This window comes from Hyperolius riggenbachi, chromosome 3 (assembly GCF_040937935.1).
Source record: "Hyperolius riggenbachi isolate aHypRig1 chromosome 3, aHypRig1.pri, whole genome shotgun sequence".
Classification (NCBI taxonomy): Eukaryota; Metazoa; Chordata; class Amphibia; order Anura; family Hyperoliidae; genus Hyperolius; species Hyperolius riggenbachi.
The window spans coordinates 121,364,603-121,378,996 of NC_090648.1; the positions used below are offsets into that span (position 1 = coordinate 121,364,603).

General features: G+C 44.2%; 6 non-coding genes across 6 annotated transcripts; all 6 read right to left on the reverse strand.

Annotated features, from left to right (window-relative positions):
• Nucleotides 1-10,148: 10,148 nt before the first annotated feature.
• Nucleotides 10,149-10,221, reverse strand: TRNAR-CCU (transfer RNA arginine (anticodon CCU)). The gene has a single exon. It is a non-coding gene; the product is annotated as a tRNA-Arg (tRNA).
• A 327-nt stretch (nucleotides 10,222-10,548) lies between these two features.
• On the reverse strand, nucleotides 10,549-10,641 carry TRNAI-UAU (transfer RNA isoleucine (anticodon UAU)). The gene is given in 2 exon segments: nucleotides 10,549-10,584; nucleotides 10,604-10,641. It is a non-coding gene; the product is annotated as a tRNA-Ile (tRNA).
• Nucleotides 10,642-11,863: 1,222 nt separating this feature from the next.
• On the reverse strand, nucleotides 11,864-11,936 carry TRNAR-CCU (transfer RNA arginine (anticodon CCU)). The gene has a single exon. It is a non-coding gene; the product is annotated as a tRNA-Arg (tRNA).
• A 327-nt stretch (nucleotides 11,937-12,263) lies between these two features.
• TRNAI-UAU (transfer RNA isoleucine (anticodon UAU)) lies at nucleotides 12,264-12,356 on the reverse strand. The gene is given in 2 exon segments: nucleotides 12,264-12,299; nucleotides 12,319-12,356. It is a non-coding gene; the product is annotated as a tRNA-Ile (tRNA).
• A 1,222-nt stretch (nucleotides 12,357-13,578) lies between these two features.
• Nucleotides 13,579-13,651, reverse strand: TRNAR-CCU (transfer RNA arginine (anticodon CCU)). Its single transcript has one exon. It is a non-coding gene; the product is annotated as a tRNA-Arg (tRNA).
• A 327-nt stretch (nucleotides 13,652-13,978) lies between these two features.
• Nucleotides 13,979-14,071, reverse strand: TRNAI-UAU (transfer RNA isoleucine (anticodon UAU)). The gene is given in 2 exon segments: nucleotides 13,979-14,014; nucleotides 14,034-14,071. It is a non-coding gene; the product is annotated as a tRNA-Ile (tRNA).
• Between the last annotated feature and the right edge of the window lie 323 nt (nucleotides 14,072-14,394).

The window sequence follows — 14,394 nt, forward strand, 5'->3', positions numbered from 1 at the left end:
TTTCAGGAACACTCATCAGACCGGACTGAAATTCTGAGATTTCTATTATTTTGACCAGAGAATCAGAATTATCCATGTTACAGGGCAAGACTTCTGAAACATTCAGAGGACAGGGCTGGAGTTCCTCGGCTGTTACAACACTGGAGAGGGACTCAACATTGGTTAAATCAGACTGTGTACAGGGCAAGGTATCTGACACACTTGCTGACGAGGACAATATTTCAATGGCTTCTGCTTTGCTGGGCAGAAATTCATCAAGTTTTATTACAGCAGACTTTAATTCCAAAACAGCTGCTAGACAAGTGAATATTACTGCAACACCAACTGAGATAAGCAGTGCTTCAGCCTCCTCTGCTAGAGGGTTTAAAGTATCCAAAGTACTGGGTGAAGCATAAGACTCTGCGACCACAGCTTCACTGGACAGGATCACTGAACAGTCCATATTGCAGGGCAAAACCATGGAAGCACCTGCTGGACAGCATAATGATTCTGTGACCTGAGTTTCATTGGAGAGATCTACTGCACAATTCATGGTACAGGGCAAATTTATTGGAAAATTTTCTGAACAAGGTAATAATTCTGCGATTTCAGGTTCACATAGCAGATGCTCTGAGCTATTCACGAAACTAGAGCGAGGTGTAGAAACAGGAAGATCAAGACACAATGTTTGCGCATCTGAATCACCATTCATTTGTAAAATTGGAAAATTCAGATGCTGGGGTTCTGAGTTTACTAGACAGGATTGCTGGGACTCGGAAACTGATGCAGTGCACCTACTGGCATCTGCTGGATCAGACAGGAGTTGAACTTTATTAACACAGGTAATTTCTGCAGAAGTGTTTGCAGAGACAGGCAAGATTTTTCTGGTGTCTGTTTCACTAAACAAAGAGTCATGAGTACTGGCTAGACTGGACTCGGAAGTCAGCAGGACCTCTGGATTCTCTGCTGAGAAATTTGCGCAGGGCAAGGTTAAGAATGTATCAGTGGCTTCTGTTTTACTGGGAAGTAACACTGAGTTATCCCTGGTACAGGGTGGAATTGCAGGAACTTCAATTTCACACAAAAAGAGCTCCGAATCACCTGCTGAATCAGCCAAAGGTGCTGAAGCAGGCGGGTCAGAACGCCAAATTTGCGAATTCGGAGTCACATAAAAATCATCCAAAATCAGTTCCCACACATCAATCAAGGGAGCCACACGGTCATACCTACACACACCAGCCTCTATTAGGTTATAGGCTGACTTAATGCATGCGTTCAATACCATTTCACTTTTTGCACTGTAAAATTGACAAAATGAACTTGAATCATTCTTCCATTCACAGACCAGGGCTTCCATCTCTCCCCTCTCGAATGGAGGATCCCATGCATACTTAACAGGCAGATCATGGTTTGCAGATATGATTGTGGCAGGCACATGTATAGGGTTAATTAGCAGGTGATTGGCAGATTCCTTATTCTTAAGAATCTCCAATACCTGTAGCAAATGTTGAACTGTAGTGTATGCAAACTTCCCTTGGTTCACAAATAAGTTGATTTGTTCAATACTCTGTAATATCTCATCATAATCATACTCAGATAATTCTTTTAAACAAAAATCTTTATTTTCCCTAGCCAGGGAGGAAAGTTCATTAGTAGTTTCATAAGTCCATTTAACTCCCCTGAAAGACAATTGCATTTCATTATCTGTTAATGGCAGAATCTCATTATAGGTCTCAGTCGCTAAGGATAATGATTCTGCAGATTGGACACGTTTCTTAGAACGTTTGCGTTTTGCCTTTGACCTTGCGGTTTTTGGTGATTTATTCAAAGCTGCAGGAAAATTATCAGTAACACTTTCTGCTTGCTGCTCATTCTTGCAAGCAATTGAAGGAGCAGCTGATTGGCCTGCTGCTAGGAGTTCATTAAGAGGAAAAGGCAATGGATCTATGCGCAACCAGTTATGGATCACAAACGCTAGAAATTCCAGCGGTCTATCTTTCAAATCGGAATGATTGAGAACATCAAATGCCCACTGGAATAATTCCCCTTTAAACAAAATATAACTTAGTTGGAGTGCCCAGGTTGAAACAGGAGTCGCTTGGAGATCAGGATTGGTCAGGAACCTGGCACATTCAGAGAAAAACTCATTTTCTGTTTCAGAGCTAAGTTCTTCAAATTTCTTAAAGGAACAGGAACCATAATTAACAGTGTCATACTTTCTGGGAATCCCCCCCACAATGGGGATTGGTAATGGGGTTTTCATAATGTTAGGCTTGGTGGTGTATTCTCCACAGTCAGCATGCAACGCATGAGCTGGCGTGGAGGAGGTACACACACTAGCACCAGGAAACAGGCTATCCCTAGTATAGTGGAGGGGAGGACTGACTGCAATAGGAGATTGTGGCGCACAGAGCCGGTGCAGATCTGACAGCCACAAACAATGCTTTCGTTATAACGTCTCAGCGCAAAGTAGCGCTGAGCGCACAAACCAGAACTGAGGAGATCAGGACAGGTAGACAGAATGAACGCTTGCTAGCTAGCGGCTACTTAGCGACAGCAAGCGTCCAAAACCAGACAGACTGGAATGAGGCAGCCAATGCGCTGCGGCGATGGCGTGCCTCACAAAGACAGGACAGGACAGTCAGAAAATAGCAGGATTAAGATAGATAAACGTAACACAGATAAATATACAATAAGTATGTTTTCCTAGCGTATCACAATTACAGCTATCAATGAAACTATTTGTAACGTCTGACTAACATATGTATATATCGGCAATGAACCGATATATGACATAAGCAGGAACGCTGACTAGGAATGGAGTAACACAGGGAACAGGACTCAGAAGGATTCGCTATCTCTTCGCAGAGATGAACGCAATCCACAAACGGTAACAGAACAGGATTCAGAAGGATTCGTTATCTCTTCGCAGAGATGAACGCAATCCACAAACAGTAACAGAACAGGATTCAGAAGGATTCGTTATCTCTTCGCAGAGATGAACGCAATCCACAAACGGTAACAGAACAGGATTCAGAAGGATTCGTTATCTCTTCGCAGAGATGAACGCAATCCACAAACAGTAACAGAACAGGATTCAGAAGGATTCGTTATCTCTTCGCAGAGATGAACGCAATCCACAAACAGAACCAGGAGCACGGTAACTACCTCAGCACGGGTGGTCACGGTACGCGCAACCTACCAAAACGTGCTGGAAAGCTGACTAACTGCACACAGGATATAAACAGTTCGTGTACGTATACATCAGCGACACTGATGTATTAACGTAACACAAATACAAGGAAAATAATAAACGTGCTGGTATGCATATATATTGGCAATGAACCAATATATGATGCAAAGACCAGCAAAGTATCTTTATAACAATAAACACGATCGGGGGCTAAAGCGACAGCAAGGCAGGCTTAAGCTGAAGCTATGAAAACCCAAGGAAACCCTGCAGGAAGCAGATCTTTATACTGAGGTCATCCAATGGGAGCAGACATGCAGATTCCCACACAGGTGAATGATAATCAGTCACAAGCTGACAGCAGGGAAAGACAGACAAAGCTATGCAACTTGCATGGAAATAGATCAGAACTGCCTGAGCTGCAGCACTAATACTTCCAGTAACAGCTGCTGCAGCAGCGATCATTACATTTCCCTAGTGTTTGCCATGTCAGCGTACTGCTGGGCAATAACTAGACAAAATCAGGGTGGGTATGCTGAACAGAAATTTAATATACTAAACATAGAACTGAAATCAAACAGCATTATTCGTTGCAGAGGAAATAACTTTCTTTCCAAAATCAACAGTTGATAGAGAGGCTGGCTCAACACAATAATGCTTTATAAAAGTGTGATCAGTTGCCCAGTTTGCAGCTTTACATACAGTTAGTAGTGATACTTTGTTCAATGCTGCCCACGAAGAAGATATACTTCTTGTTGAATGGGCGTTAATGTCCTGCGGTGGCTCTAAGTCTCTTGACTTATATGCCATCTGTATTAACTTTACAACCCAACAGGCCAAGGTCCTTGTGGACGCCATTTTTCCCTTTCTGTATCCTGTTGGGATAATGAATAGTCTGTCAGATTCCCTAATTTGACTTGTTGCTTCCAAATATGCCTTAATAGTCGATGGGATGTCCAGAGAATGAGGCTTCGAGGGATCGTCCTGCGAAGCAAATGATGGGAGTGTCCACTCTTGATTAAAGTGAAAAAGAGAAGAACACTTTGGAAGAAACGTCTGTACAGGAAATAATACCACTCTATCCTGAAAGAATATTAAATAAGGCTCCTTGCATGACAATGCTTGCAGCTCCGATATTCTTCTTCCAGAAGTAATGGCTATTAGGAATACTGTCTTCCATGATAGGTTTTGTATTGTTGCTTTATCATTCTGGAAGTCAGCAGATGAAGACAGGAAGTCTAAAATTAATGGCAAATCCCACTTCGGAAACCTTGGTTTAATAGGAGGCCTCAATTTAATCGCAGCCTTAAAAAATTGTTTAACTAATGGTTCGGCAGCCCACGATATTCCTGATACTGAAGAAATGGCCGATACTTGTCTCCTAAGAGTTGAGTATGACAGATTCAGATTCAAACCCTTTTGCAAAAATAACAACAGGTCGCATGGTTTTATATTGTCTGATGATAGTCCCTGTTCGTTGGAAAAGGTCTGAAAGGCTTTCCATACTCTGTTGTATGAGGTCGTCGTTGACGGCTTCTTGGCCCTGAGCAGCGTCTCCACCACCTCCACTGTACAACCTGTACTTAGTAGCCTAGCCCTCTCAAATTCCAGGCCATTAGCTGTAGATGTTTCAGATTGCCATGATGAACTTGTCCTTGTGACAAAAGATCCCTGATCATTGGCAGTGGTAATGGATCCTCCTTGGACATCTGGAGAAGTAGTGGGAACCAAGGCCTGGCTGGCCAATATGGCAGTACTGCTATCACTTCCATTTTGAGGTAACTCAACTTCTGCAGGAATCTGAAGATCAACGGAGTCGGCGGGAAGGCATAGGCCCTGCTGAACCTCCAATTGTGTGTCAACGCATCCACTCCCAGGGCCTGCTGGTCTGGATACCTTGAATAATACAGGGGCGTCTTGTGATTTTTCCGTGAGGCAAACAAATCTATCTGGGGTAACCCCCATTTGCGCACCAGTTGGAGAAAAATTTTCGGATGCAGAGACCACTCGTTGTTGTCTAGATGGTGACGAGACAGAAAATCCGCCTGCTGGTTCTGTGGTCCTGGCAGATAGATAGCCGAAATGTCCCTGAAATACTTCTGAGCCAGTTGCATAATCGGACCAACCTCCATCATTAGGGTTTCGCTGTGCGTCCCCCCTTGTCTCTTCACATATGAGACTGCCGATACATTGTCCATTCTTAGAAGGACTGAATGACCTTTCAACTCTGGCAGAAAATGACATAGAGCTTGATGGGCTGCTCTGAGTTCCAGTACATTGGAGACGGCTTGATGACAGTCTTCCTTCCAAACCCCCTGAGCTGGTTGGGATTCTAGCACTGCCCCCCATCCCACAATACTGGCATCTGTCGTAACAATTTTCCAATCTGGAGGGAATAAGCTGCGACAATTCATCAAATTGTGACTGCTCAACCACCATTTCAGAGAGTTCTTTACTGACCCCGGAATCTCTATCCACTGTTTCATACTCTCTGTGTCCCATTGTTTCAGAAAGTTCAACTGGAATGGCCTCAAATGCCAATGGGCCCATGACACCATGAGAATAGTTGAGGACATGAGGCCTAACAGACTCTGACACTCCCTTGCTCGAACCACTCGCTTTGTTATCACCTTCTGAACTGATGTTTGAATTTTCATCATCTTTTCATCCGGTAGAGAGATAGAGCGATGTACCGTGTCTATTATCGCCCCCAGAAATAGCATCCTTTGTGAGGGTCGAAGATGACTTTTCTCTAGGTTTATTATCCAACCATAATCTGATAATGTCTCTATTACTACTGCCTGGTGCTGAAGCAGAATTTGTTCTGATGAGGCCAGGAGAATGATGTCGTCCAAGTAATGAAGGACGCGTATTCCCCGAAGACGTAACAATGAAATTACCGCAAGAAGCACCTTTGAAAACGTTCGAGGAGAAGTAGCGAGACCAAATGGAAGACAAACGAATTGCAGGTGCAGATCTCCTATCGCAAACCGAAGAAACTTCTGAAATTTTGGATGCACCGGGACGTGAAAATACGCGTCCTTCAAATCTATGGACGACATCCAATCTCCTGGCCCCATACACATCATTATGGATGACAGAGTCTCCATTTTGAATCTTGGAATTTGAATGAATTTGTTTAATTTCTTTAAATCCAACACGGGTCTTAGGCTTCCTGACTTCTTCTTTATGAGAAATATTGGAGAATAGTAACCTGTACCTTCTTCTGAAGGCGGAACTGGACAAACCGCCTCTTGATCTAACATTTTCGACACATATTCTTTTAGAATTAGTCTTTTTTCCCTTGTCTTTGGAATTTTTGTCCCAATCATATGGTCCCTTGGCGGATATTCCTTGAATGTCCACTGATGACCTGAAGACACAGTGTCCACTATCCACATATTCTGTACACTTCCCGCCCAGACATCCTTGAAGTATTGCAGTCTTGCACCTACTGGGATATCTAGAGCGGGCCTCGTCTCAAAAAGATTTACCTCCTTCTGCATTAGTGGTCTTTGATCTATTGGCTTTTTGGAATGTCTGGGTTGATCTCCAATTTCTTCTGTAGTCCCTACCAGGCTTATATGACTTCGCTTCCGTGAATTTATTGACTACCTGCTTCCTATATTGCGGGAACCTCTGTTTTCTAAATTTGCGATCTTGCGGCAATAGCCCGGATTTTCCTCCAGTCACTCTTGAAATCGCCGCATCCATCTTTTGGCCGAAAAGATACTTCCCGTCAAACGGAATCTTTGCCCATGACTGTTTTGACGTTGGATCTGCTGCCCATGGCTTCAGCCATAGACATCTTCTGGCCATTACTGAAAATAACATTGACCTACTAGAGCTTCGAACTAGATCAACGCTCGCAGCTCCCACAAAATCTGCAGTCAATGACAATTCCTGAAAAGCAAACGATAAGTCTTCCAAATCCTTTGCTCTCTTCACTGCCCTCTGTAAGTCTTCTACCCAAACTTTCATTGCCTTTGCTACCGAGGTCAAGGTGATAGCAATCTTCGCTGCCTCTCCTGCCGACAAGTATGCTCTTTTAAGATCTTGATCTATTTGGCGATCTAAGACGTCTCTAAATAAAGTGGAATCTTCCATCGGGAGCGTCACATTCCTAACCACTTTCATTAAAGAGGCATCCACAATTGGATTAGACTGTACTAAATCTTCACTATTCTGCGAAAGGGGGTACATTTTTTGATAACGGTTTTTAAGGGAAGGCTTTTTAGTAGTTTTTTCCCATTCTTCCAGAATGAGTTCCCTAATTTCCTCCATAAGTGGAAAAAAGGTCTTATCTTTACTGAGATGCTTATAATATCTTCTCTTTTTATTTTGGGGCGAAGAGCAGTCTTCTTCCCACTCAATCGCCTCCTTCACTCTTGACACAAATGGGGGAATTAGAGTAAAATCAAATCCCACCCCCTCATCATCAGAATCAGAATTTGACGAATTCCTTTCCGGAGATGAAGAATCTGGCGTCCCTAATCGGGGAGATTTCTTTGAAATCGAGATTTCTGATACAGCATCCTTGACTACCTGCTTAATTAGGGAAGAAACATCCCTGTTTTCTTTAGCAATGTCAGCATAACACAGTTCACAAACTTTTTTGCTCGGTAAAGAAGATCTTCCACAGATCCAACATTTCTCAGGGTCAGGACCTGACTGCCCATGACTAGCTGTACTTATCGAAGGACCGGGGCAGTGATCCTGAACTGACTTTTCAGTTGATGAACCCCTTTCCTCTTGCTGGATCCGAAGCTCAGTAGATTTTACTATTTTAACACTATCCTCAGTCTTTTCTTTTGATCTGGACGTATTTGCGGAAGGATCTCGTGTCTTCGATCCCCCTGTATGGGACCCTGACTTCTCTCTTGACTCATGACGTCTAGAGGATTCTTTAGTCTTTGAGTCTTCATGCGACCTGTCAATACGACGATAATACGTCAGTTTTATGACAGATTGACATTCAGCTCACAAATAAATACTTACCACCCTTACCTATTTGACTTAGACTTTGATCTGGATTTGGAACGAGATCTAGTCTTAGGGTACTCTCCCTGATGTTTTCCCATAACAGCAACTGTAATAGAAATAGCGCGCCATCAGGAACTATCCTGACACTATACACTATATGGCAGCAATATACATAACCGTTCATATACATATATATATATATATACCTATATACATACACAGATCTATACTATCCTCATAGTTTATGTCCACATAACAATGACCAAGAACCAAAATAAAATACCAAATACACAGCCCAGAGCAGCATAATCTTACACCACCATAACACAAGTACAATTATATCCAACTACCTTACAGCTACTCCCTACGCAGCCACCAATAATCAAAGAACTTTCCCCCAGAAGTACCTCTGGAAAACAGAACCTTTTTCAAAATTACATAAATAATCCATGATCCTACCTGGTCAGATGCACCCCAGGGTTCCAAATGGAAGACGCTCTCCGACACCACCAGGACGCTACCTACACTTCCTGCCTTTAACTTGCCGCTCCGGAAGTGATCAGCCGGCAAATCTCCGGCCTCTGCCCATAACCAAAATGGCCGCCGCAACACTTCCGCCCTCTCTCCGCATCAGAAAAGAAGAGGAACTCTCGCGCGCGCGCGCGCGAGACCCGGAAGTTCCGCCTCTCTTGGACGCTAAGGCCACGCTGACGCTATACTGCATAGCGGGTAGCGTCCAAAAATTTTTTAACATGCCCTTGCGCCTGACAGTTGCCGGGAATCCACAACACCCTTTAGGTGTTCAACGTGGTCGCAGGATGTCCTTATACATATGCCCCGGAGAGTACCAGAGGGGGCTCCACTCCTCCTAGGGGCGTTTAGCCACCTGAGGACGTGGACTACAGCAGAGGAGCCAAGCTGCTGGGACCGCATAGCGGAGGTAAGGGATCTATCCTGCTGGAGGCGAGGACATGAAAAGGAATGGCAGTATGGGGTGTCTAAGGGGCTTTATTAATTTATTGTCCTATCAGGGCAAAGGGAGGCGGGGCTTTGCCCAGCAGTACGCTGACATGGCAAACACTAGGGAAAAGGTGTGAGATCATTCTGGTCTGCTGCTAAATGTGCATGTTCCTACTGCATATAAGGCGATAATAAGGAAAAGCACACCTATCTCAAGTCATGTTTTATCCCCAGCAGGTGCCACTCCTCCAGAGTCGCAATGCAGTCGGCTGAGTTGGGCAGACTACACATGCAGGCATGATGCAGGGAATCCCTGGGGTATTTACTGGGCAAGGCGTATCTTACACACAGCACCCAAAATGACAGATTGAATTTATTATTATAGAAGATATAAATATATATGACAGCAGAGCCGGCCAATTGAGATGTTCACAATTGCGCGTTGCATCTAGCTTTGAAGTGGGTCCGTGAAAATCAGCAGGAAGTGCATTTTGAAGGTGGATTTGCTATGATTTTCCATAGTGTGGTGACATGATAGTGACTTTACATTTCTTTGACCTTTTGTAACGAGATGTGGGATACCCATTGAAAGCCTTGTCGAATTTCAAGTGGACCTGAACTCAGAACGTCCTTTCTGCTCTAAAAGATACGCAACAGCATAACAACCTTTAAACAAGAAACATTTCTTTGTTACAGCTAATAGAAATCCTAAGATAAATCTGCACTGTTTCTACTTCCTGACTGATGGAAGCAGACATATTGTTAACAGGCTGTGCTTTCAAATGAGCTTATCTGCCATTGGCAGTCATGTGACCCAGGGTGATCACCACAACTAGTGATTAGACACAAATGAGGGGGACAGGCTAAAGTCTCTAAATACATACACAGGGTGCATTTCTCTATGTTTTCCTTCTTTCCTGTGCAAGAGTTCTGGTCCACTTTAAAAGCCTTTGGCAGCCATGAGAATCCAAGTCATTTGTATCAGAGTACAATGTGTGTTGGTATGGTACATGTAAGGGCCAAAGAAGGAATGTGCCACCCCAGATGGGACTCGAACCCACAATCCCTGGCTTAGGAGGCCAGTGCCTTATCCATTAGGCCACTGGGGCATGCTGTAGAAGTGCAGCAAGTAGGCTTTTGCTCCACAGAGACTGCACAATGCCTCTTGCAGCAAATGAGTTGCAAATGGACGTACTTCTTTTCCTTGTGTTGTGCCATGGATTTTGCAGGTGATATAGCTCTTGCCAGCTTCCTCCACTGCTCTTCAACAAGCAAAAGCATTGGTCTCATTCTTTTTGGTCCTCACTCAAAACAAGCTTCCCTTGTTGGGCAATGACAGCTCCTGCGTGTAGCAGTGGCATACTGGCACCCTTTGGCTTGAATGTTTTGGGTCATAGGAGAAAGGTGATTAAAGGAAGCAAAAGGGCAACTATCTCTGCTCCAGGTGAGGCTCGAACTCACAACCTCGGCATTGCTCAACAGATACTGTCTTATAAGTACCGCGCGCTAACCGATTGCGCCACTGGAGCTCCGTTGCTGCTGTTGGGGAGGTGCCTTTATCATCAGGACACTTGGCCTGTGATGCGTAACTCGTTAAAATGAAGCACATGTCATAAATCATTATAAGACCAAGTCAATTGTTTGTTAAGAAGAAAACCGGTAGAAGACAGGGAGCGTTTGTCCAAATCAGCAAGCCAAGGTGACTATTAAGATCATCTCCATAGAGGTGAGTGGACTTCAATGGAGGCTTGACACAGACTAGGAGCACACAATCACACTTTTTTTGTGGTGGTGAGAGAATAGGCCATGAGAGCAGGCTTTGAAAGCCATGAATACCTCTGAAAAGGTGTGAGATCATTCTGGTCTGCTGCTAAATGTGCATGTTCCTACTGCATATAAGGCGATAATAAGGAAAAGCACACCTATCTCAAGTCATGTTTTATCCCCAGCAGGTGCCACTCCTCCAGAGTCGCAATGCAGTCGGCTGAGTTGGGCAGACTACACATGCAGGCATGATGCAGGGAATCCCTGGAGTATTTACTGGGCAAGGCGTATCTTACACACAGCACCCAAAATGACAGATTGAATTTATTATTATAGAAGATATAAATATATATGACAGCAGAGCCGGCCAATTGAGATGTTCACAATTGCGCGTTGCATCTAGCTTTGAAGTGGGTCCGTGAAAATCAGCAGGAAGTGCATTTTGAAGGTGGATTTGCTATGATTTTCCATAGTGTGGTGACATGATAGTGACTTTACATTTCTTTGACCTTTTGTAACGAGATGTGGGATACCCATTGAAAGCCTTGTCGAATTTCAAGTGGACCTGAACTCAGAACGTCCTTTCTGCTCTAAAAGATACGCAACAGCATAACAACCTTTAAACAAGAAACATTTCTTTGTTACAGCTAATAGAAATCCTAAGATAAATCTGCACTGTTTCTACTTCCTGACTGATGGAAGCAGACATATTGTTAACAGGCTGTGCTTTCAAATGAGCTTATCTGCCATTGGCAGGCATGTGACCCAGGGTGATCACCACAACTAGTGATTAGACACAAATGAGGGGGACAGGCTAAAGTCTCTAAATACATACACAGGGTGCATTTCTCTATGTTTTCCTTCTTTCCTGTGCAAGAGTTCTGGTCCACTTTAAAAGCCTTTGGCAGCCATGAGAATCCAAGTCATTTGTATCAGAGTACAATGTGTGTTGGTATGCTACATGTAAGGGCCAAAGAAGGATTGTGCCACCCCAGATGGGACTCGAACCCACAATCCCTGGCTTAGGAGGCCAGTGCCTTATCCATTAGGCCACTGGGGCATGCTGTAGGAGTGCAGCAAGTAGGCTTTTGCTCCACAGAGACTGCACAATGCCTCTTGCAGCAAATGAGTTGCAAATGGACGTACTTCTTTTCCTTGTGTTGTGCCATGGATTTTGCAGGTGATATAGCTCTTGCCAGCTTCCTCCACTGCTCTTCAACAAGCAAAAGCATTGGTCTCATTCTTTTTGGTCCTCACTCAAAACAAGCTTCCCTTGTTGGGCAATGACAGCTCCTGCGTGTAGCAGTGGCATACTGGCACCCTTTGGCTTGAATGTTTTGGGTCATAGGAGAAAGGTGATTAAAGGAAGCAAAAGGGCAACTATCTCTGCTCCAGGTGAGGCTCGAACTCACAACCTCGGCATTGCTCAACAGATACTGTCTTATAAGTACCGCGCGCTAACCGATTGCGCCACTGGAGCTCCGTTGCTGCTGTTGGGGAGGTGCCTTTATCACCAGGACACTTGGCCTGTGATGCGTAACTCGTTAAAATGAAGCACATGTCATAAATCATTATAAGACCAAGTCAATTGTTTGTTAAGAAGAAAACCGGTAGAAGACAGGGAGCGTTTGTCCAAATCAGCAAGCCAAGGTGACTATTAAGATCATCTCCATAGAGGTGAGTGGACTTCAATGGAGGCTTGACACAGACTAGGAGCACACAATCACACTTTTTTTGTGGTGGTGAGAGAATAGGCCATGAGAGCAGGCTTTGAAAGCCATGAATACCTCTGAAAAGGTGTGAGATCATTCTGGTCTGCTGCTAAATGTGCATGTTCCTACTGCATATAAGGCGATAATAAGGAAAAGCACACCTATCTCAAGTCATGTTTTATCCCCAGCAGGTGCCACTCCTCCAGAGTCGCAATGCAGTCGGCTGAGTTGGGCAGACTACACATGCAGGCATGATGCAGGGAATCCCTGGGGTATTTACTGGGCAAGGCGTATCTTACACACAGCACCCAAAATGACAGATTGAATTTATTATTATAGAAGATATAAATATATATGACAGCAGAGCCGGCCAATTGAGATGTTCACAATTGCGCGTTGCATCTAGCTTTGAAGTGGGTCCGTGAAAATCAGCAGAAAGTGCATTTTGAAGGTGGATTTGCTATGATTTTCCATAGTGTGGTGACATGATAGTGACTTTACATTTCTTTGACCTTTTGTAACGAGATGTGGGATACCCATTGAAAGCCTTGTCGAATTTCAAGTGGACCTGAACTCAGAACGTCCTTTCTGCTCTAAAAGATACGCAACAGCATAACAACCTTTAAACAAGAAACATTTCTTTGTTACAGCTAATAGAAATCCTAAGATAAATCTGCACTGTTTCTACTTCCTGACTGATGGAAGCAGACATATTGTTAACAGGCTGTGCTTTCAAATGAGCTTATCTGCCATTGGCAGTCATGTGACCCAGGGTGATCACCACAACTAGTGATTAGACACAAATGAGGGGGACAGGCTAAAGTCTCTAAATACATACACAGGATGCATTTCTCTATGTTCTCCTTCTTTCCTGTGCAAGAGTTCTGGTCCACTTTAAAAGCCTTTGGCAGCCATGAGAATCCAAGTCATTTGTATCAGAGTACAATGTGTGTTGGTATGCTACATGTAAGGGCCAAAGAAGGAATGTGCCACCCCAGATGGGACTCGAACCCACAATCCCTGGCTTAGGAGGCCAGTGCCTTATCCATTAGGCCACTGGGGCATGCTGTAGAAGTGCAGCAAGTAGGCTTTTGCTCCACAGAGACTGCACAATGCCTCTTGCAGCAAATGAGTTGCAAATGGACGTACTTCTTTTTCTTGTGTTGTGCCATGGATTTTGCAGGTGATATAGCTCTTGCCAGCTTCCTCCACTGCTCTTCAACAAGCAAAAGCATTGGTCTCATTCTTTTTGGTCCTCACTCAAAACAAGCTTCCCTTGTTGGGCAATGACAGCTCCTGCGTGTAGCAGTGGCATACTGGCACCCTTTGGCTTGAATGTTTTGGGTCATAGGAGAAAGGTGATTAAAGGAAGCAAAAGGGCAACTATCTCTGCTCCAGGTGAGGCTCGAACTCACAACCTCGGCATTGCTCAACAGATACTGTCTTATAAGTACCGCGCGCTAACCGATTGCGCCACTGGAGCTCCGTTGCTGCTGTTGGGGAGGTGCCTTTATCACCAGGACACTTGGCCTGTGATGCGTAACTCGTTAAAATGAAGCACATGTCATAAATCATTATAAGACCAAGTCAATTGTTTGTTAAGAAGAAAACCGGTAGAAGACAGGGAGCGTTTGTCCAAATCAGCAAGCCAAGGTGACTATTAAGATCATCTCCATAGAGGTGAGTGGACTTCAATGGAGGCTTGACACAGACTAGGAGCACACAATCACACTTTTTTTGTGGTGGTGAGAGAATAGGCCATGAGAGCAGGCTTTGAAAGCCATGAATACCTCTGAAAAGGTGTGA